At 40.8% G+C, this 23006-nt stretch overlaps 1 protein-coding gene across 1 annotated transcript in view; it reads left to right on the top strand.

Moving 5' to 3' along the window:
• The window catches only part of IMPG1 (interphotoreceptor matrix proteoglycan 1), a 99725-nt gene that overhangs the window by 63419 nt on the left and 13300 nt on the right, over positions 1 to 23006 (top strand). The gene's annotated exons all lie outside the window — the stretch shown is intronic.

Raw genomic sequence — 23006 nt, 5'->3', positions numbered from 1 at the left:
TATCCATAGTATGCTAAAGGAAGTTATTTATTGGGCAGATGTGTTAGATCCTAACAGTTCTCAAAAATCAAATAACCTTATTAAACTGACAAAGTCATTTCCCCCAAACACAAGATCCATTACTTTAGCACTTGCTTGTATCCAGGTGTATACAGGGGCACATAGTCATGCCCATTGCAAGACTGTACAAAAAGACTCCATAATCAATTGTGTAACGGAGTAATATTCGAGAAATACAGTATTTATGGAATGGTGATGACTAAGGAAGTAGATACACTATCGGTATGCCTACACTACAGCGGCTACAGCAGCGATGGGTTTTTTCCATCAATGTAGTTAATCCACCTCTCCGAGAGGCAGTATCTAGGGCAACAGAATAATTCTCCCATCAACATAGCTGCATCTACAGTGGGGTTAGCCCTGTGCAACTTGGTTAGGTCAGTCTAATTTTTCAGAGTAGACTAGGCCTATGTTAGTGGCAATACATGGTTGTATATATTATCACTTATTTATTATAATACCCCAAAGTGTGCTGGATGCTTCAGAGAACACAGATTTTGAAAGTATTTCCACTGAGGTTGTTGAGAGATTTCCTAGTGGGCTACATTTAAAAAGCTTTCTCCTTTTTGACAGCTGCTACCAGTTACAGCAAAATTCCCAGTGTTCTCGGGATTCTTCTCTTCTGTGAATTACACAGTTCTTATAGGAGTGTACTTACATTTCAAAGATTAAAATGTCTATTTAATTTTATCCCATGGATATTATTAAAGAGTATGTTGTTGATGATAGAAAGTTTGAAAGACATATAAAATTGCTGAGTCGGATATATATAAGCTGCTGGCTTTCCACCCTGCAAGTAATGGAAATACTTGGTAAAGTTTGATAAGCCCTGTAGGAGTTTTTGGAGGTAAGGCTGCTGTGTCATCTGTTAACTAGTGCTATTAAACTTCCTTTCCCTTTGAATTTCTGTATTCCTCCCTTTAAATCCATTGACACAACAACATTTTCTCATAACTGGCTCTCCTACAATTTAACACTCTGGTTTTCCCCCTTTTTGGTTCAACTTTTATTATAGTTATGAATCTGACTTATTCACTTTTACTTAGACACACCACAACTTCTCTACTTCCATCCAGTCTCTTACCGATATAGTCCTGGTTCAGCAAGGGACTCGGGCACCGGAGTAATCCTATTTTGATCTAAAGTTAGGTATGCTTTAGTACCTTGTTGGATCCAACTCAAAACACCCTTCTGTTATAGGTTCTTTGTATAGGTTCTGTGCCTCCAAGCCTGCTCTGGTGCTCTCCCAACCCTGCACTCAAGTAAGGCAGCATGGCTCCTTTACACACCACATTCCTGCTGCATTTAAAACTATCTCCTGCTCATCCTTTTGAGCTAATATTTGACAGTGATCAGATGCCGGATCTCTGGAAGAGCTGGGCATTACTGTATTTCCGATATTCTTTCTGCCTCATGTTCATTCCCGGCGGCCCGAAGGTCCATTATTGTAAAATGTCACCTTTAACATGACATTCCACTTGGCCGGATCTTAAACTCAAATTGCAAAGAAAACCCCATTTTTTATTTCTTACAAGAACTGCTCCAGATGTTTCACAGGGATTGGAATTCAGTCCATATTATGTACTTGACACCGAGGGCATTTTTTCCTTTCCCCAGAGCACCAGTTTTAAAGGGTAAGAATTCTTCTATTTTCATTACTCTCTCTTTTGGTTTTCATGAATTCTCTTTGATCAGAAACTGACAAGCTTCTCTTAGTGTTTTTTCCATCAAATTCTCTGCGCACCATTTTACTGTTTCTCATTATCACTGGCTGCTTCAGAAGTTCTAAGAACACTCGTTATGTGGGCATTACATCATCCAGTACTCCAAGGAGTAAAAAGGTAAGTCTAGCTATGTAACTTTTTCAAGCATTATCTATGACTTTGATTAGTCTGACAATTATCTTTAAACTGATAGTGAGAGTGGATGTAAAGTGACCAGCAGGCCTGTAATATGACCACAGAAATTCCACAAAAAAGGCTGAGGACAGGATGCTCTATACTTCTTGACCAGAAATGTTTTAAAGGGGGCTGCGTGGAAAATACAGACTAAGATGATTGTTTTGGCAGAAGTCAAAAAGGAGGACTCAAAATCAGAAAGCACTGTAGATATTACAGTATCTACGTGAATAGCATATGGACAAATGTAATTTAATCTGGTGCTCAGCTATGACTATGATGGGCACATAAGAAGAACCTAAATAGAAAAAACAAAGATATAATAAAATAATCAATATCACATCTTCAAATCATGCTTAAAGTGTTAAACTAAAAATCAACATTAAGAAAGTCAGTTGCATTTGGGCATTCTTCACAAGTAGTATGAGGGGGACAGAGAGCACTGCATAGACACATTTCAAGATTTAAGATTTAAATTACCCAGTCTCTCCAATTAAGGGTTACATTAATGTAAGATTAAGCTTTACTTCTTTCAAATATGATTCATCACCTTTTTTGTGCATGTGTGTCAAAAATATGCAACACATATGTTATCAAAGCAGGTAAAATATTATACTTTAGATGTAACTCACAATTCTATGGACTTGTTGATATTACTCTATGCAGCATAAAAAACTGTTCAACACATGTCAAGAAAAGTTACCTGCCCAGACAAAAAATCTGCTAGTCCACCCTTACCATAAACATCACATGCAGTTCCACATGTTTGAGCCCAAAATGTGCCAAATGGAATCTGAAAATGCAAAAACCTGTTTGATAGTTTAAAAACCTATTTCAAAAGCAAATGTTTAATATGTGACACACCCAAAAATGTATTTATAAACTAACTATTAACAAGCTGTCCTTAGGGACATAAGAAAGTTAAAAATAAAAGAGAAATTCTTTCAGAATGTCTTTATACAGGCGTGGGCAAACTATGGCCCAGGGGCCGCATCCGGCCCTCCAGATGTTTTAATCCGGCCCTCAAGTTCCTGCTGGGGAGTGGGGTCTGGGGCTTGCCCCACTCCACGCGGCTCCCGGAAGCAGCAGCATGTCCCCTCTCCAGCTCCTACGCGTAGGGGCAGCCAGAGGGCTTCGCACCTGCCCCTGCCCCAAGCGCCTGCGGACAGGGCAGCGTGCAGAGCTGCCTGGCTGTGGGTCTCCACGTAGGAGCTGGAGGGGAGACATGCCGCTGCTTCTGGGAGCTGCTTGAGGTAAGCGCCACCCAGAGCCTGCACCCCTGACCCCCACACGTGCCCCAACCCCCTGCCCCAGCCCTGATCCCCCTCCAAACCCCTCGGCCCAGTCCAGAGCACCATCCTGCACTCCCAACTCCTCATCCCCAGTCCCACCCCAGAGCCCGAACCCCCAGCTGGAGCCCTCACCCCCCCCACACACACACACCCCAACCCCCTGCCCCAGCCCAGAGCCCCCTCCCGCACCCTGAACTCCTAATATCTGGCCCCAACCCAGAGCCCGCACCCCAACTCCCAATTTCGTGAGCATTCAAGGCCTGCCATACAATTTCCATACCCCAATGTGGCCCTTGGGCCAAAAGGTTTGCCCACTCATCTTTATAGAATAGACTAACAAATCTGTGAGCTAAACACTACATATTTTAAAAATTGCCCCCAAAAATCCATTTTCACAATAGCCCATACTGCAAGCTTTCTTTTAATTAAAGAGTTAGGAAACAAAGTAGTAACATTAAAATGATACCTTGAAAGAAATGGTTAAGATTTATTTTAAGTCTGAAAATTAAAGAGTTGCGGATGAAATTGTGTCCCTCACCAGCCTGTATTTGTCTGGTTATTGAAGCTCACTAAGTATATAGTAACAAACTGCTCAGAGATCCCTACAACACTTACAGTTACTTACTGGTTAAAGGGACACTGTTAAGGGTCCTCGAAGATTACTCTTCCCTCTTCCAGTAAAAATATCCTGTCCTATGTGCTATCTTTGTTAGAAATTCTGGCTTCCAGGAATGTGTAAGGAACTGAAAATTTGATTTTAAAAATTACTGCACTTCACTTTTTAGAGGGTTCATTGTCCTTTCAATAGTAGGGGTTAGATTTATAAGATAAAGCCAGACATTTTTAAGAGTGGATTGGCATAGCTGTATCCTTTAAGGATAGTATTGACACTGTTGTTTTAAATATTATGGCATCAGTCAATTTAAACAGACACACAGGGCCAAATTTTCAATAGCGTTTATACTAAATTGTGTGGACTCATTTGCACTTATGAAAAATCCAAAATACACGTGCAACTCTTGATGCGTATACATATAGACATTTGTTCTTGCACATCTGAGTCTGTTCATGCACATTAAAAAAATTGGCCCTGACCATTGTTTGAACATACTGCAGGTTATTCTATTAAATTCTTAACACTACTTCTCAGTGTGACACTGTTCAATTTCCAGTAGTTCGTGGAAAAGTAAATTCATGAAAGGATTAAGCACTATTACAAGTAATGATGCCAATGGTCTACAAGAAAGAGATAATTCCCTTTCTAATGCTTTGGTCTATTATTCTTCAGGGCTTTTCTCCTAGCAGGTAGAAGTCTAATTTTTTAGCCCCCTAAAGCAATGACATCATTTTGTGTGTCAGTATGACATTTGATTAATGGAAGCCTTTCTGCAGAAATCATTATAAAAATTAATGCAACTAAGTGAGCAAGAAACTAACAGATTTAACTTTCATTTCAATTTCCCCCCTTCATTCAAAGGATTTTTTGTCTGATTAAAGCTATGCTATTCCTTTGCAGACTGGAACATTGGAGCCATTGACCAGTAACTGAGTTGGTGACAGAAAAGAATATATTTTCTTCATTACCACGTACTCTGTAAGTAATTGGAAGCTGCCATGCAAATTGCACCAACAGGAGTTTCAAACAGAGGATGCTTCTGACTGTTGGCATGGCTATAACTGGAAACTGAATGGGTATTTAAGTAAATGGGGAATATTATTATGCAGTTGGCTATTCGTTTTCTAGCTGTAACCAAGTCAAGCTACCTCATATTTGTGAGAAGACTAGAGGAATTCAGTTCCTCAGTTTTGCCCTCCCAATGAAAAGATTTTTAGGGACTGAAAATGTTTCCACCAGAAATTTCATCTTGGAATCCAATACTTTATACTAGCTGTTTATGTAGCTTGGGGGAGCAAAGAATGTAGCTGTACAGGACTTGGTTTGTGAGTAGGACTGTCGATTAATCGCAGTTAACTCATGCAATTAACTCAAAAAATTAATCACGATTAAAAAATTAATCATGGTTAATCGCAGCTTTAATTGCACTGTTAAACAATAGAATACTAATTGACATTTATTAAATATTTTTGGATGTTTCTCTACATTTTCAAATATATTGATTTCAATTACAACAGAGAATACAAAGTGTACAGTGTTCACTTTATATTATTTTTATTACAAATATTTGCACTGTAAAATGATAAAAATAGTACTTTTCAATTCACCTCATAAAAGTACTGTAATGCAATCTTTTTATCATGAAAATGCAACTTATAAAATTTAGTTTTGTTACATAACTGCGCTCAAAAACAAAACAATGTAAAACTTTAGAGCCTACAAGTCTACTCAGTCCTAGGTCTTGTTCAGCCAATCACTAAGACAAACAAGTTTGTTTACAGGACATAATGCTGCCTGCTTCTTATTTACAATGTCACCTGAAAGTGAGAACAGGTGTTCACATGGCATTTTTGTAGCCGGCATTGCAAAGTATTTACGTGCCAGATACGAATGTTTACCATATGCACCTTCATGCTTTGGCCACCGTTCCAGAGGACATGCTTCCATCCTGATGATGCTCCTTAAAAAAAAAAAAAAAAAAAAAAAGTGTTAATTAAATTTCTGATTGAACTCCTTGGGGGAGAATTGTACGTCTCCTCCTCTGTTTTACCCACATTCTGCCATACATTTCATGTTATGGTAGTCTCCAATGATGACCCAGCACATGTTATTCGTTTTAAGAACACTTTCACGCAGATTTGACAAACACAAAGAGGGTACCAATCTGAGATTTCTAAAGATAGCAACAGTACTCAACCCAAGGTCAAAGTGCCTTCCAAAATCTGAGAGGGACGAGGTTTGGAGCACGCTTTCAGAAGTCTTAAAAGAGCAATACTCCGATGCGGAAACTACAGAACCCGGACCACCAAAAAAGAAAATCAACCTTCTGCTAGTGGCATCTAACACAGATGATGAAAATGAACATGCGTCGGTCCATACTGCTTTGGATAGTTATCAAGCAGAACCCGTCATCAGCATGGATGCATGTTCTCTGGAATGGTGGTTGAAGCATGAAGGGACTATGAATCTTTAGTGCATCTGGCACGTCAATATCTTGCAATGCCTACTACAGAAGTGCCATTTGAACACGTTATCACTTTTGGATGACATTGTAAACAAGAAGCAGGCAGCATTATCTCCTGCAAATGTAAATAAACTTGTTTGTGCAATTGGCTAAACAAGAAGCAGGACTGAGTGGACTTGTAGGTTCTATAGTTTTACATGGTTTTATTTTTGAATGCAGTTTTTTTGTACATAATTCTACATTTATAAGTTCAACTTGCATGATAAAGATATTGCACTACAGTAGCTTTATTATGTGAATTGAAAAATAATCTCGTTTTTTTCAGTGCAAATATTTGTAATAAAAAATAAATATGAAGTGAGCAGTGTACACTTTGTGTTCTGTGTTGTAATTGAAATCAATATATTTGAAAATGTAGAAAACATCCAAAAATATTTAAATAAATGGTATTCTGTTACTGTTTAACAGTACAGTTAATCACAGTTCATTTTTTTAATTGTGCAATTAATCATGATTTTTTTAATTGTGATTAATTTTTTTAATCATTTGACCGCCCTATTTATGAGCCTTTCATCTGTGTAGACCTTGGCCTAACCTGGCTTGGATCACTAGAAAAGTGAGTTTGATGGTCTCATTCTATTCTCCCCATTAGACAAATTGATCCGCATCTCAGAATCAGACATAATTCAATATGACTAGCCGTCCCTTTGAAGGACATGCTCAAAAGTGGAGCTATGTAGGTCAAGAAGGATATGGATTAATTGGCAGAAATGTGAGGAACTCATACTGTGCCTATTTGTACCGTGTTTGATTGTAGCCATTTTTACCAGCATCTGACCTGCCTGAGTCCTGGCATTTAGGGCCAGATTCACCTGTTATGCCTTGACTACTTTAAACTGCTCTGGTGATGCAAAGCATCCATAAACCTAATTTAACTGGCCAGATAAGGCCAAAGATATCTGTGTTGCTTTGCTTTGCTAGAGTGGCAAAAAGCATTTGGAGTTTACCAGTAATTTGCCCACCTTGGCCCAAATCCTCAAAGGTATTTAGGTGCCCCAGTCCTAAATACCTTTGAGGAATTAATAGACTCCTAAATACCTTTGAGGATCTGGGCTATAGTGTTTATCAAACTGGCCAAATTGAAGTATTTGGTATCCACACACAACAGATATTTCCCCAAAACAATAGGGCCCCCACATTTGGACAGACCCTTCAATTTCTCTCTTACACACTTTCTAGTAGTGTCAGGAATATGAAAAATAAGATGATTGCATCCATCATTTCAGAGGCATATTAGGTTAGGAATATAAAATATATGTTCTTTCAGTGCTTTCCAAATATAGGCATCTGCTTGAGCTGAGAACCTATGTGTAGTCTATTTCCATTATTTTCCCTTGTAAGTACAGAAATGCTGGAGAGGTCGGGGTGCCTCAGAGTTGATCATATTCAGTTTTCCTTTTTAAAACCTTCAATTTTATGTTTGGTTTTGGTTTTAGGAAATGAGGCGCCATATTCTTACAAGAATATTTTATCTCATGGGACTTTTGCATTGTTTTTGTCATTGCACAGACTAATAAACTCTGATACCACAGAGCTGCGTGTCCGAGTATTATGTTGGTCTTTACCATTATCTGCAAGAGGATTTGTCATGTTGCTCTATTAGTAGAGAAAAGAAGAAAAGGACTCTAGGGTTTTAAGCCTCCTACTTAGAGTTTCATTTCAAATCACTTCCTCAGTTCTAGAGTATATGCATTGTTTATGAGGCTTTTCAAAATTTAATTTAAAATTGTTCCCACCTAATCCACACAAAAATGATACTCCAATCCCTTACTTATGCCATGCTTTAGAAAGCTCCAGAATAAAATATAGTATCCACAGTCACAATTCAGCAGCATTTAGTGTACTTAGCTACACATTACAGAACACCTGAAAATTTAAAGAAAAGTTTTTGGTTATATTGATAACATCCTTCATTTTAAACACTTCGATATGTCAACATATTTGAACTTTCCAGCTTTGGTTGCATATCAGTCTTCAATGGGAATTGGAGTGGTGAGTCCTACACCCGACATTATGGTTATGAGTAAGCTTCTCATTGCTCATCATTGATTCAGTTTCTTTTTTAAAGTACCTTCATATTGAAAATGCGTCTCCATTTTTCTGTCTCTCCACTGCCTTCATTCATTTAAACACTGATCTCATCCAGACCTTCTTGTTTGACATGGTTTGTGGCTTGTTTGAGATGGAATTTAATACTGATAAATACAAATAGCACATTGTTCTCTTTAATGCAGAATTTGAAATTACAGTTTTAATAAACCACTGAAAGTAGCACCTAATGCAGCTATCAAAGTAATTTTACAATCTGTTTTCATTGGACATATCCTTACTGACTCCGTACCCTCAGGATTATTCTGGACTCAAGCAGTTCATCCCTTCTAGCAACCTGCTGACATGTTACCAGTAGGACTGAGTTTTACAACACTTGAAAACTAAGGTGTTATTTTATTTTGAGAGTTGAATAATAAGTGAGTTATAGGTTCACTGAACAATAACCCTGACCTTTTTTCACATGACTATACTGTAGGTTTCATGACCCACCACTGACTTCCTGTTATGTCCGGTTTCTAATTAGGCTCATCCCATTTTGGTATTCTCATAAAACGCAGGGACAATAGCCCCACACTGTGCTTGCTTGATGATCCTCTAATTAGAGGTAACTATTTTAGGCAGTTTATAGTATTAGTTAATAAGACAGGTGGGAGGGAAGGGATGTCTTTTTCTCATCACTATGCTCAGAATATACTCTGGCAAATGGGTAGCACCAAACAGCTGGGTTAGTGAATTCATTTTGAGAGCCCTGCCTTCAAAATGCAGCATTTCTGGAAATATCATCACAGCCGGCCTGATTTAAAACCCTTTGAAGTTAATGGAAAGATTCCTGTTGATTTTAATGGATGCTGGATCAGGCCCAGTGTCAACCCCTTAGCATTTTTTACCCTGCAGTGTCTTCCCCCATTGAAGAGATTAGTTGTGAAATGGAGTCAAGCAGCGCTGCACAGAGACATTGGGGAGACCATTGAACACCTCCTCATAAATAGTGGCCCCCACAAACCTCTTTTCCACTTCATTCAGGGATATGTACATATTTTCGAACAGGTTACTCCATAGAACTGTGCTTACATTGAAGAAACTTGATAGTGCCAAAGACCTGCAAGACCTAAAATTCAACCTGCAAGTCCCACAAATGTATGAAGTTAGTAAAGGTGCATAAAGATATTTTATATATATATATATATATATATATATATATATATATATATATATATATATATATATATAGTATGACAATCAGATATATAAAATGTCCTACACAGTCCCTTGTCTGTGTTTTTATCTTAAAGACACTATTTCTTCACCAAACCCTCATTTAAAAAAACATGTTCTTAGCAGTAGCACTTGAAAGAATTCAGCATAAAAGGAGGCAGTGGAGCCCACAGGTAAGGAACTATAAGCAAAAAGAGCAGGGCTTTTATATATAAACAGAAGCGTCAAATGCCTTGAAGGAAAAAGCCACAGGCAAATATCTATTTGAGGTATATAAAGTCCTTAATGAAACAGAAAATGCCAAGTTGAATTAGTATTTTTAGACCATAAGAAATTATGAGACAAGGCATGTGGGAATGCAAATTGGAGAAAAATGAATTCAGAATAAAGATCACAGGAACCAGGTCCTTCAGAAAACTGTAGTGAGAAGAATTTCTAAGTGGACAAGATTGCCAAGACAGACACAACAGGGGTTACTGAAGGAACAGTTAGAAATGCTATGGGGCAGGAGCACACAGTGGAAGGAGGGTCACATGAAATTAACTTGTGTTATTTCCATGAAAATTATGGCATACCCAAGTACTGCAGTGTGCATTTGAGCTTATGGTTACCTAAGGAGCTGCATCCCAGTACTGGGGTGCTCACTGGTCAGCACACTGAATATGGGGCTTTAATAAATACAACTAAAGATCTTGTGGTTTGAATTTAGATGTCGTATTGCTACAGAAGGGGCTAGCTTCCCCAAGTACATATGCATTCAGAACACTAGGTATGTACACAAGGTAGCTAGCCAGCCCTACTGCTGCAGCTACACTTATACTTTTAGCACGCTAGGTCAATCAGACCTACTGTATGTCTCCTTGAACTGGAAATTAATTCTCCCGCTCCAGTGAAGACATACCCTTAGAGAGTAAATTTTCTCTAGTCTATAGTATGTATTATAGACTGTACTAGTAGCATCACCAATTATTAAGGTTGCTGGCACTTCCCATTAAAAGACCCAGTTTTCAAGGGCTTATAACTTTGCCAGATTTTAACAATTTGGGCTGACATTTTCTGTATTGAGTGTTGCCTCAGGCTACATTTTTTGGGGGGAGAGGGGTTGGGGGGGGGAAAATCAGCCCAAATTGTTCAGCCATTCCTGAGAACAGGGCTAGAAGAAAACATTGTTTTGCCCACATTAAAAAATTCTAACAGCCTTTTCTTTGAAAAGCTCTCCCACCTCCATGCTTTGAAACATTGACTTGAAATTTGGCAGAGGAGGCCTGTGTATCTAAAATTCACCCACACATTTGGCCAAGGCAGTGTGACACTGTCACTTGCATCTTCAAAGGTAACGTAATGACAGTGCACAACTGCAATGCATGAGGACTCCCAAAATAAATTCAGGCCTTGTTAAATAACAGTTAGCAGCTACATACCATTGAATAGTCCTGGGCTAGGATTGTAGAATGCAAAACAGATCTGTGAAAATTGGGACTGCCCTGAAAATTTCAGGACAAGTGGTAACCCTAGTAGGAAAGGCCAGGAGACCTGAGGTTGTTTAAGACTCGAGATTAGAGCTGTGTAAAATTTTTCGGCTGAAACTTTTTTTCTAGCAAAAAAATGCAGATGAGGTAACACTGGAAGAGCTTTCCAAGACTATTATATCCTGTAGGGAAAATAATTCCTTGTTCTTAGAGAATGAGGTTGGGGGGGTTGATTTGTTTTTTTAATAATTACAAAAGGGACATCTCATTTTATAACTAAAATAAACACCTTACGATCACAGCCAGGATTCTTTTTGGTGACTCAAACCCACATGATTTGTTTTCCCTGTTGAGGAATAAACCCTCTGTCTAGAAAATCACTCTTACAGCGATTTAATATTGCAGAGTGTTCAGGAAATGGCCTCTTTTAATTTAATGTTTAGACATGTATGCCAACAGCAGTTTAGCTTTAGACATAATATTATCCTCACACACATTAAGTGTCAGACAGTCTGATTTTGTCCATGTAACAGTACAACAAACATTTGCAGACCTCCATGAATATCTTGGGAGATTAAATAGTGATTGAGACCTGGAGCTGTTTTTTTGGACTGGTAGCACTTTTGATTCTATGCTATTGTTCAACCCTTTAGCCTGAGGGTTAGTTTGGGAGCATTTTTTAAAAATCGAATCTTGTTTCCTGCTATTTAGTTTTCCATTTCCAATAGCAGTATTGCCAGCTCTCATGGAATTTTGGAGGGTTTTGGAGCCCCTCTCCCCATGATGTGAGACGCTGCAGCCCCCTTGCAGAGTTCAGCCCTGCCGGAAGAATCCCTCCCTTCCCTTTGCGGTGTTCTCACAGGAGGTGCAAAGCACCCACCAACCCAACGGAGCTCCGCTCCTTCCTCACCCTCCTTTCCTGTGAGAATCACAAACAGGACAGTGCCTTTGCCTCTCCCACAGTGTCCCCTCAACCTTGGAAAAGGAGATGAGAGGGAACCCCAATGCAGCCCCCCAGGCCTGGGAGAGGGGAGCTGAAGAAACCTAGGAGATACCAAGATGAAGCAGGGGTGGCCAGAGACTGATGGGGTGTGGGACACTGATCTGTTGGTGGGTGCTGCCAGGTTCTGGGAAGGAGAGAAGTCAGAGGGCTGCAAGAGGGAAAAATAATTAAAATTTAAAACAAATGAATTATTTTTAGCTATTTCAACAATTGAGGGTGTTTTTTTTAAAAAAAAAAAAAACCTAAATGTCTTGTAATTACTAGAGAATATATATAATTATGTAGTTCTCAAAATATATAAAGATGAATGATTTAAAATTATGTTTGAAACACTTTGAATGTGACTGCATTGATTATTTAAAAATATTTAGGGATTATAAATATAATTACTGCACTGAAAGGTGGTTGATATTGTAAAGATATTCTTGCATGTAAAGATCTTTGCAGCTCACATAAATCTTTATTGAAAAATAATTGGAAAGCTTGGTACATAGCGTGCTTTGTGTTTCTTTAACATTCATTGTTCATGTTCCAAATCTACTTAATGTGTGTGTGAATTAGGTTTTTCCATCATATTTTAATTTTATCAAATTATAGATCTCTCAGCTAAGCAGGGCCAGCTCCAGGCACCAGCTGAGCAAGCTGGTGCTTGGGGCGGCAGATTGTTCGAGGCCTCATTCTGCCCAATCCTAGGGCGGCATGGCCGCGTTTTTTATTTATTTATTTATTTATTGTTCTTGTTCCGTTCCGGCCGCCCTGTAGGGCAGTCCTCTTCCTTCCCGCCCCGCCAACTGGAGCAGAGCCCTCGCGGCAGGCAGCAGCGCAGCGGGAGGGGCCGCGTGGCAGCGCCCCTGCTGTAGCCCTGGCCGCCCCCTTCTCTCTCTCTCTCTCCCGCCCGCTCCCTCCCCCTCCAGCAGGTCCCCCTGCACCCGCGCTCCGGCCACGCCGCAGGTTTTTGTTTTGTTTTGTTTTTTGTTTGCTTTGCCGTTCTGGCCGCCCCGTTTTTTTTTTGCTTGGGACGGCCAAAAAGCCAGAGCCGGCCCTGCAGCTAAGTACTTGTACTTATGTACAAGAATGTAACACAACTACTCTTCCTTTTCCCCACTAGCAGGGATGTCTTCCCTCCACCCCACCTCTCCATTTTTGAAGTAATACTTTTGAGGGGACATCCAGCCTAAAATTGTCACGCTGCCCTTACCAGGAGAGTAGACGGGTGTTAAAAGGGTCAAAAGACAGATGGAAAGACATGGTTTGATATTTTTTAAATCTCAGGATTTGTTAGGACTGGACATGATTTTTGATCTCTTGAAGTTGGCAGTGCTGCAGTACCCAGCTGCCAACATTACAGCCTGTGTTGTTAATTGCTGAAATGCAGTAGCATGCTGGAACTAAGAACATCTGTGGGCTTGTCTACACAGGATATTAGTGAGCAGCAAGCCAGGGTCTGAATCTGCAGCCGCACTAGCTTGCCACACGGTGACATCCCAGATGGACATTGCTACAGCACGAAAAGTTTCATAGTGTACTTCGACATCCTCCCAGGCAGGACTATGCAGCAAGCTAGTGCAATGTAGATTCAAACCCTAGCTTGCCGTGCACTAACCCCTCATATAGACAAGCCCTATGTCTCCATATTCTTTTATGCTTTTAAAGGTCTCAAAATGATTGCATGATGGTGGTTTCCATTCTTCATCTGGGAAAATCCAAAATAAAATGCAAAAGTTTCACTTTTTCATACAGTGCCAAAGCTTTAGAAACAGTGTTTTTGAAAAAATGTTATCAGCATGGTTTGGTATCCTTGATCATTTATCTAGTAAATAGTTTACCAGTCTAGTAAAAACACAGAAAAACAATGGGAAATTTCCAAAGGCAAAGGTTTTTGGATCCAAAACTTCTACATATTTCATTCATGCATTATTAACTCGGAAGGATCATTTGATCAAAAATCAGTTATGAACAGTGAGCAAACAGAAGCTGAGCCATACAGCTTGCCATAAAACGGTTGAAGCTCATTTTTCTACTGATTTTAATGGAGGGTCTTTTGGAACGCTATCTTGTGTTATATGACTCATGCTTATTCAAAACACAAAAGAAAATGAGGACTTAAATCACAAGGCTCAGCACAATTCAAAGATTCTGGGACTGCTTCTCTGTTGCAGTAAGGACCCTTTATATCACTCTGCTAGCGTAAAGGGCACAAAAATGGTCTATGTGTCGATGCCTATGGGGGTTAGAGTAGACCTGAGGCTCTTCTAACCTACACTGGTGGTTGTGCACCAGCCCCAAATGTCCCCAGACCACAGGAAGCACAATGTCGTCTCAAACCCAACTTTGCCTCCCTGCTGCCCTCTATTGAGGGCAGCAGGGATGGACTAGCTGAGAACTGAGGCCTCTGTTCCCTAGGCCCTAGTTTATCATGTAAATTGATTATTCTGATGCTGACAACGGTTACAACTTCTCTTTGTAGGTAACTGGTAAATTCACCTGGAGAGTGACTTTTAAAGATGTTTGTAATATTGGAATAAATGTTCATATAAGCTAAAGAAAACTATTTCCAATAATAAGGACATAATAGTAACCCAGACCCTCTTAAGATTGAATCTTGGCTCTGACTTTTCAGATGTGTGTACTGGTGATCTGCAGCTCCCACTGATTTCAGTTGGAAATGTGGGAGCTCAGCATCTTTGAAAACTAGACCCAACACCTTTGGCCTATGTCCTTCGGCTCAACATGCATTTAAGGTATGAAAGTATCCTACAAATCCGGAAAGCCCAGTTAAAACCAAGAGAGATGGAGAGCTAGCAATACATCTGCCAACCATCACCCTGATTGCTTTGCTTGGGTGTTGTGTCCCATTTCCTCCTCACCTTTCATCTGCTTTATATCTTTCAGAACATAGGTTCTTCAAAGCAGGGTCTTTCTATATGTATGTATAGCACCTAGCACATTTTGGTTAATGAGGGTTATAAGGAGAGTAGTTGCAAAGGATAGAACTCTGGAGTCATAATATCAAACTATTTTATCAGTACAGCACCAATTGTTAGGGGGTGTTATTGTTACAGTTAGAGGGCAGATGGAATCACCGACATCACAGGAAGTGCTTTTAAAAATACTATAGTCTTCCACAATAACAGTCTAACAACAACAATATGCTGTCATGGGACAATGTTTGAGAATAACAGAGTCACTTTCTTCTCACGCTGAATAAGGTACTTTATTAGAATAAGGTAAGCAATATTATCCCTAAATCTAGTCTCTCTCCCTCTGCTTCACTGCAGAGTTTCTGCTTAGCACTTCTCCCAACCCCTCTTCTGCCTAGATTCCTGCTATAAAGAAACAGTACTCATCTTCACAAGTTGTAGTGTTTGAGTTATTACTATAGTAATATAGATGCATTGTTGCTAACACACAGGGCTGGGCATCAGAATTGTATTGTGTTCAAGGCGCTCCCTAAAATTCACTGTGTGAATTCAGATGAGTCACTTAAAACTACCCGTCTCACAAATACCATCACAATTTCACAATCTGCCAAACTCAAGCTCATAAATATTCCATTTTAATTTATCATTTTGGGACAGGGATGCTCCAGAGGGTTGGTGATTTTCCTAAAAAAATTGTTCATCAAACACTAATCTCCACCAAACTAAAACCCATTTCTGAGCACACTTGTACCTCACTGCAATCTTGTCTTATTCACTGTCAATCTAACAACTGATTGTGCCATCAATAAAAGAGAGGACTTATTTACCACAGGACATGGTTAGGTTTATTTTATATAAAACTCTGCCCATTCCCTGATTGATCAGTGTCACAACAAAGCTTAAAAGTGAGGAGATAGGAATGATTTATTGCTACAGCTGTCAATAAAATGGGGATATAGAGTTTAAAGCTCCTGTAATTCAATTTTATTACATTTATACACACACACACACTATATATATATTACAACTAAAGGAGAGTCTTTCACCATATATGCCTATTGACTGTCAGATACACAGCTCTACTTGTTTGTGCTAATCAAAAACCAATTTACTTGGATAAGGGCAGAGGGAGTTCATTATGTTTGTATTTACAAACATTTCTGCAACTTCAGTTTATGAGAAATACATACTCTCTCATACTTCAGTTTCTGATTTGATGGTATTTGCAGTATGGACCCCAGTTTTAATGCTGAATGACACAGGAGGAAGTCTTTGCACTGACAAACTAATTTTGTATTCAATTGTAGTGTTGTTTATTGTTTCTATTGTGGCAGCACTTGAGGATTTTAATCAAGTGTTAAGGCCCCATACTGTGGTACAGCATTTACTGTGGACATCACATACACCATTAATGTAACTGAATGGCTTCAGTTTCATCCAGTGTCGTGATATTTCTCTTTTGGCCCTAATAGGACGATAGATCCTTCATTTTCAGCAGTGCAAATTGTATGTTGTGACCGCACTCCTGTGTGGAAGAAAATATAAATTGACTCATTTTACAGCCCCTTTGCACTTTCAGGGATCTGTAAAGTGGCCTTAGAGTAAATAGACCCTCAGCCTCTACATTTCATTCAGTGGTGTTTTTATAGTTTCATAGCATCCAGCAATCCAGTAGTGTCACTCATGGATTTAACAGCACTGTTTTCTTTTCCCCAAGTGCCAATGCTCTGACTTCCTTTTAGTGTTGAACATTGCATGGTGTGTATTTTATATAAAAAAAGTCACTCCGAAGGAGCCATTGGGTGGGTGATATGTCAAAATGCAGTTGTGTAATGTAAGCAAACTGGTGTTCTGACTGATTTTAATATCTAGCTATACAATGTCACCAGGATATAATGCTGCTTTCCATACAACCTGTTCAGCTTCCTAGAATCATTGCGCTGAGCTTTTAATGCTCAATTCAGATCCAGTTAACCTCATCTCACTTGGCCAGGTTTTATACCCAGGTAGCTCCACTGTTTTCTATGAAAAAAGCAACAGAGGGTCCTGTGGCACCTTTAAGACTAACAGAAGTATTGGGAGCATAAGCTTTCGTGGGTAAGAACCTCACTTCTTCAGATGCAAGTAATGGAAATCTCCAGAGGCAGGTATAAATCAGTGTGGGGATAACGAGGTTAGTTCAATCAGGGAGGGTGAGGTGCTCTGCTAGCAGTAAAGGTGTGAACACCAAGGGAGGAGAAACTGCTTCTGTAGTTGGATAGCCATTCACAGTCTTTGTTTAATCCTGATCTGATGGTGTCAAATTTGCAAATGAACTGGAGCTCAGCAGTTTCTCTTTGGAGTCTGGTCCTGAAGTTTTTTTGCTGTAAGATGGCTACCTTAACATCTGCTATTGTGTGGCCAGGGAGGTTAAAGTGTTCTCCTACAGGTTTTTGTATATTGCCATTCCTGATATCTGACTTGTGTCCATTTATCCTCTTGCGTAGTGACTGTCCAGTTTGGCCAATGTACATAGCAGAGGGGCATTGCTGGCACATGATGGCATATATAACATTGGTGGACGTGCAGGTGAATGAGCCGGTGATGTTGTAGCTGATCTGGTTAGGTCCTGTGATAGTGCTGCTGGTGTAGATATGTGGGCAGAGTTGGCATCGAGGTTTGTTGCATGGGTTGGTTCCTGAGTTAGAGTTGTTATGGTGCGGTGCGTGGTTGCTGGTGAGAATATGCTTAAGGTTGGCAGGTTGTCTGTGGGCGAGGACAGGCCTGCCTCCCAAGGTCTGTGAAAGTGAGGGGTCATTGTCCAGGATGGGTTGTAGATCACTGATGATGCGTTGGAGAGGTTTAAGCTGAGGGCTGTAGGTGATGGCCAGTGGAGTTCTGTTGGTTTCTTTTTTGGGCCTGTCTTGTAGCAGGAGGCTTCTGGGTACACGTCTGGCTCTGTTGATTTGTTCCTTTATTTCCTTGTGTGGGTATCGTAGTTTTGAGAATGCTTGGTGAAGATCTTGTAGGTGTTGGTCTCTGTCTGAGGGGTTGGAGCAGATGCGGTTGTACCTCAGTGCTTGGCTGTAAACGATGGATCGTGTGGTGTGTCCGGGGTGGAAGCTGGAGGCATGAAGGTAGGCATAGCGGTCGGTGGGTTTTCGGTATAGGGTGGTGTTAACGTGGCCATTGCTTATTTGTACTGTGGTGTCCAGGAAGTGGACCTCCCGTGTAGATTGGTCCAGGCTGAGGTTGATGGTGGGGTGGAAGCTGTTGAAATCATGGTGGAATTCTTCCAGGGTCTCCTTCCCATGGGTCCAGATGATGAAGATGTCATCAATGTAGCGTAGGTAGAGAAGGGGCGTGAGTGGACGAGAGCTGAGGAAGCGTTGTTCCAGGTCAGCCATAAAGATGTTGGCATATTGTGGGGCCATGCGGGTGCCCATAGCGGTGCCACTGGTCTGGAGGTATATATTGTCACCAAATTTGAAATAATTGTGCGTGAGGATAAAGTCACAGAGCTCGGCAATAAGTTGTGCTGTGTCATCATCAGGGATACTGTTCCTGACAGCTTGTATTCCATCTGTGTGTGGGATGTTTGTGTAGAGAGCCTCTACATCCATGGTGGCTAGGATGGTGTTTTCTGGGAGGTCACCAATGCATTGTAGTTTTCTCAGGAAATCTGTGGTGTCACGGAGATAGCTGGGAGTGCTGGTGGCGTAGGGTCTGAGTAGGGAGTCCACATATCCAGACAGTCCTTCAGTGAGAGTGCCAATGCCCGAGATGATGGGGCGTCCAGGATTTCCAGGTTTGTGGATCTTGGGTAGTAGATAGAATAACCCCGGTCGGGGCTCTAAGGGTATGTTGATTTGTTCCTGTGTTAGTGTAGGGAGTGTCCTGAGTAGATGGTGCAGTTTCTTAGTGTATTCCTCAGTGGGATCTGAGGAAAGTGGCCTGTAGAATTTGGTATTGGAGAGTTGTCTGGCGGCCTCCTTCTGGTAGTCAGACCTGTTCATGATGACAACAGCACCTCCTTTATCAGCCTCTTTGATGATAATGTCAGGGTGGTTTCTGAGGCTGTGGATGGCATTGCGTTCTGCACGACTTAGGTTATGAGGCAAGCGATGTTGTTTTTCCACAATTTCTGCCTGTGCACGTCGGCGGAAGCATTCTATGTATAGGTCCAGACTGTCATTTCGACCCTCAGGAGGAGTCCATGTGGAGTTCTTCTTCCTGTGTTGTTGGTGGGAGGGTATCTGTGTATCAGTGCGCTGTTCAGTGTTATCTTGAAAGTATTCTCTGAGTCGGAGGCGGCGAAAGTAGGCTTCCAGATCACCGCAGAACTGTATCATGTTCGTGGGGGTGCTGGGGCAAAAAGAGAGTCCCCGAGATAGGACAGACTCCTCTGCTGGGTTGAGTGTGTAGCTGGATAAATTGACGATATTGCTGGGTGAGTTAGGGGTACCCCTGTTGTGGCCCCATGTGCCAGGTAGGATTTTAGACAGCTTACGGTCCTTTTTCCTTTGTAGAGAGGTGAAGTGTGTAATGTAGATCTCCTGTCTTATTTTAGTAAAGTCCATTTGTGTGGAGGGTTGGTTATTTATGAAAGTCTCCAGGTTGGAGAGCTCTTTCTTGATGTTTATCTGTTTGCTGTATAGGATGCTGATCAGGTGGTTCCTCAGTTTCTTTGATAGTGTATGGCATAATCTCTCACTGTGGTCTGTGCAGTATGTAGATAGCAATGGATTTTTCACCTTCAGTCCATTTGGTATGATGTCCATCCGTTTGCATTTGGAAAGGAAGATGATATCTGTCTGTATTTGTGCAAGTTTCTTCATGAGGTTGATAGATTTCCATTCCATACGGCTAAATGCAGTGCCTTGCATGGTGTCAAGTATCAGAGGGGTAGCCGTGTTAGTCTGAATCTGTAAAAAGCAACAGAGGGTCCTGTGGCACCTTTAAGACTAACAGAAGTATTGGGAGCATAAGCTTTCGTGGGTAAGAACCTCACTTCTTCAGATGCAAGTAATGGAAATCTCCAGAGGCAGGTATAAATCAGTGTGGGGATAACGAGGTTAGTTCAATCAGGGAGGGTGAGGTGCTCTGCTAGCAGTAAAGGTGTGAACACCAAGGGAGGAGAAACTGCTTCTGTAGTTGGATAGCCATTCACAGTCTTTGTTTAATCCTGATCTGATGGTGTCAAATTTGCAAATGAACTGGAGCTCAGCAGTTTCTCTTTGGTTTCTATGAGTTCACTCCTGAAGTAAATGAGATCAGAACCTGTCCCTAATCATTCAACCAGCAAACAGAATCAATGTTTACCTATTAATTAGGAAAATCACCTTATCTAAAATGCTGTTGTGACTAAGGGTACTTCTGTCCAAAATAATAAGGTGCTCAAAGAAAAGGGCTCTGCACTTATGCGGGAGAAGGCAGCAGAATTGATGGGGAAGGTTTGCCGGGCTTGTAACAGGGAAGAGAGAGACGAATGAGGCACAAGCAGCCTCCTATCACCCTCTATGTATGTGTCCTATTTATAGAATGCTCACCACTGTAGTATAAAACTAATAACCCCATCCTCAGAAGGGCAAGAGATACATTCAGCCACCTTCCAATGCCCTTGCTATCTGTTGTTGCTTCCTCCACAAACTTCTGATTCTGCTACTTCTAGAAGGGGAGTAAATTATAGTATGTGTGTGGCCTCTCTCCAATTGCCTTTGCTGTAGCAAGCCAAGTGTTTGTTTCTGAGTGACTGTTTCTTGCAAAGCTACCAGGGCACTGTGATATGCTTTGGGATACAATGTTACTGTCATAGTAAACTCAAATATTTAACAAACATTTGTCTAGTATTTGTATTTTCCAAGGTAATTATCAGCAAATTACAGAAATATAATATACAGTCCTGTTACTCAATGCCTGCCTAAAGCAGTATTGGAATACGATTTTTGCATAGTGCCTTTCATACTGGTATTCAAGCAGTTTGCAGTGGAGTAAGCTGATGTAGTGACTGTGTAGGCAGAAGCAGCTGCCATAAGGCTGTTAACAGACTCTGCTTTACCCAAGAAGGAACTGTACACCATTGCACCCTCAAAATGATGAATGAAAGAAAATCTGTACCAGTTATTTTCCCAACCTTGTACAAGGTGGCAACTATGACAGGAAGATGAATCTTTTTTTCAAGGGCCTAATTCTGAAGTCTTTAGAACTGCACAAAAAGTTGAGGGCAGATTTTGGTACAGGGCATCTATTTTGAATGTCTGATCATCCTAAAGGAAAGAGGACTTGGACATTTTTGTATCTCCCCACCAAGGCAAACTAGCTTTAAGCTAATGTCTGAAAGAATTCTCATTGGTAATTAAAAGAACTGTGAGTGGCAGCAATATTTTAACAATGGGCTCACTAAAGGAAAAAACATTCCCTTTAGACTTGGAGAGACTCTGATTGACAGGATTTATCTGCAGATAGGACGGGTGAGGGATTAGCATATTTCTTTACTTTCCCATTTAACAGAAAAGGTCTCCTGTAACCATTATCAAGAGATGAGGCAACTAATTTATACTAAGGTTCTCACTGCTGGAAATGCATATTTGCTCCTAACCATACAGATTGGATAAGCACAGGCTTACGACTTGTGTTATTTGAAGAGAGGAGAGATAGTATGGAGGGTTTATGGATAACTATACTAGGTAATATTTTGAAAATACCTCTTCTTTTCCTCTCTCCCCCCAATCCAGTCCATTCTAAGGGGAAATATTTGCTCTTCAGAAGTATTTTTATAAACTGCCAGGATAAGTGATGTCTGGCAAGGATAATAAAGTAGTGTCCAAAGATAGACTTTCCTGCCAAGTTAAGTCAGGAGTTTTGACTAGGAGCCCCTTACAGCCCCCTAACGAGGACATCACTGGAAAAGAGAGAAGTTGCCCTCTTTAGCCTGAAGTTGAAATCTGTCATTTTCTGTTATCTTACTACAGTAAGTTAGCTGATTGTCTGAATACAAACAGTCTCATTTCTCCATGCTTAAGATTTGAATTTCAACTACACCTCTACTCTGATATAACGTGACCCGATATAACACGAATTCGAATATAACGCAGTAAAGCAGTGCTCTGGGGGGGGGCGGGGCTGCGCACTCCGGCGGATCAAAGCAAGTTGGATATAACACAGTTTCACCTATAACGCGGTAAGATTTTTTGGCTCCCGAGGACAGCGTTATATCGGGGTAGAGGTGTACATTCCTAGACTGCCTCTGAGCTCCAGCAGGCATCTGAAGGAATCCTATAATCTGGGGCAAATGGTTGTTTTAAATGTAGCAAATGATTCTTTAGGAGGGTTTTGTTTGTTTTTTAAATAGTATATTTACCAAAGTTGACAATCTTTTGTATCTGATTGTATCTGAGGAGGCTGCACAGGTTTGTACAACCACATTTTGAGGTCAGTGGCAAATACCATCTTTAATCTTTCACAAAGGGGGAGTGGCCAGGAATGACTCAAGCCCTGCACTGATCCAAGCAGACAAGTCAAAGCTGCAACCTACACTTTCAGTCAATATAAACTGACAGTGTGATTATGTACATCAAAACCACACGGCACTTTAGCAAAAGTTAGGGAAAGACTTATAAAGTGTAATTATAACTTAAACAAAGCACACACAAAGCTCAGCACGTAACCATGTGGACTGAGCATTTTCCTCCATTTTCTTACTAAGGGCTTGTCTACATTACCGGCTGGATCGAGGGGCAGCTATCGATCCAGCGGGGGTTGATTTATCGCATCTAATCTAGACGCGATAAATCAACCGCCGAGCGCTCTCCCATCAACTCCGGTACTCCACAAGGGCGAGAGGCACAGGCGGAGTCGATGGGGGAGCGTCAGCCGTCGACTTACCACAGTGAAGACACCACGGTAAGTAGATCTAAGTACGTCGACTTCAGCTACGTTATTCACGTAGCTGAAGTTGCATAACTTAGATCGATCCTC

Source organism: Emys orbicularis, chromosome 3 (genome assembly GCF_028017835.1).
Source record: "Emys orbicularis isolate rEmyOrb1 chromosome 3, rEmyOrb1.hap1, whole genome shotgun sequence".
NCBI lineage: Eukaryota > Metazoa > Chordata > Testudines > Emydidae > Emys > Emys orbicularis.
Note: the sequence above shows the minus strand (reverse complement) of the source record. Positions and strands in the feature narration are given on the sequence as shown.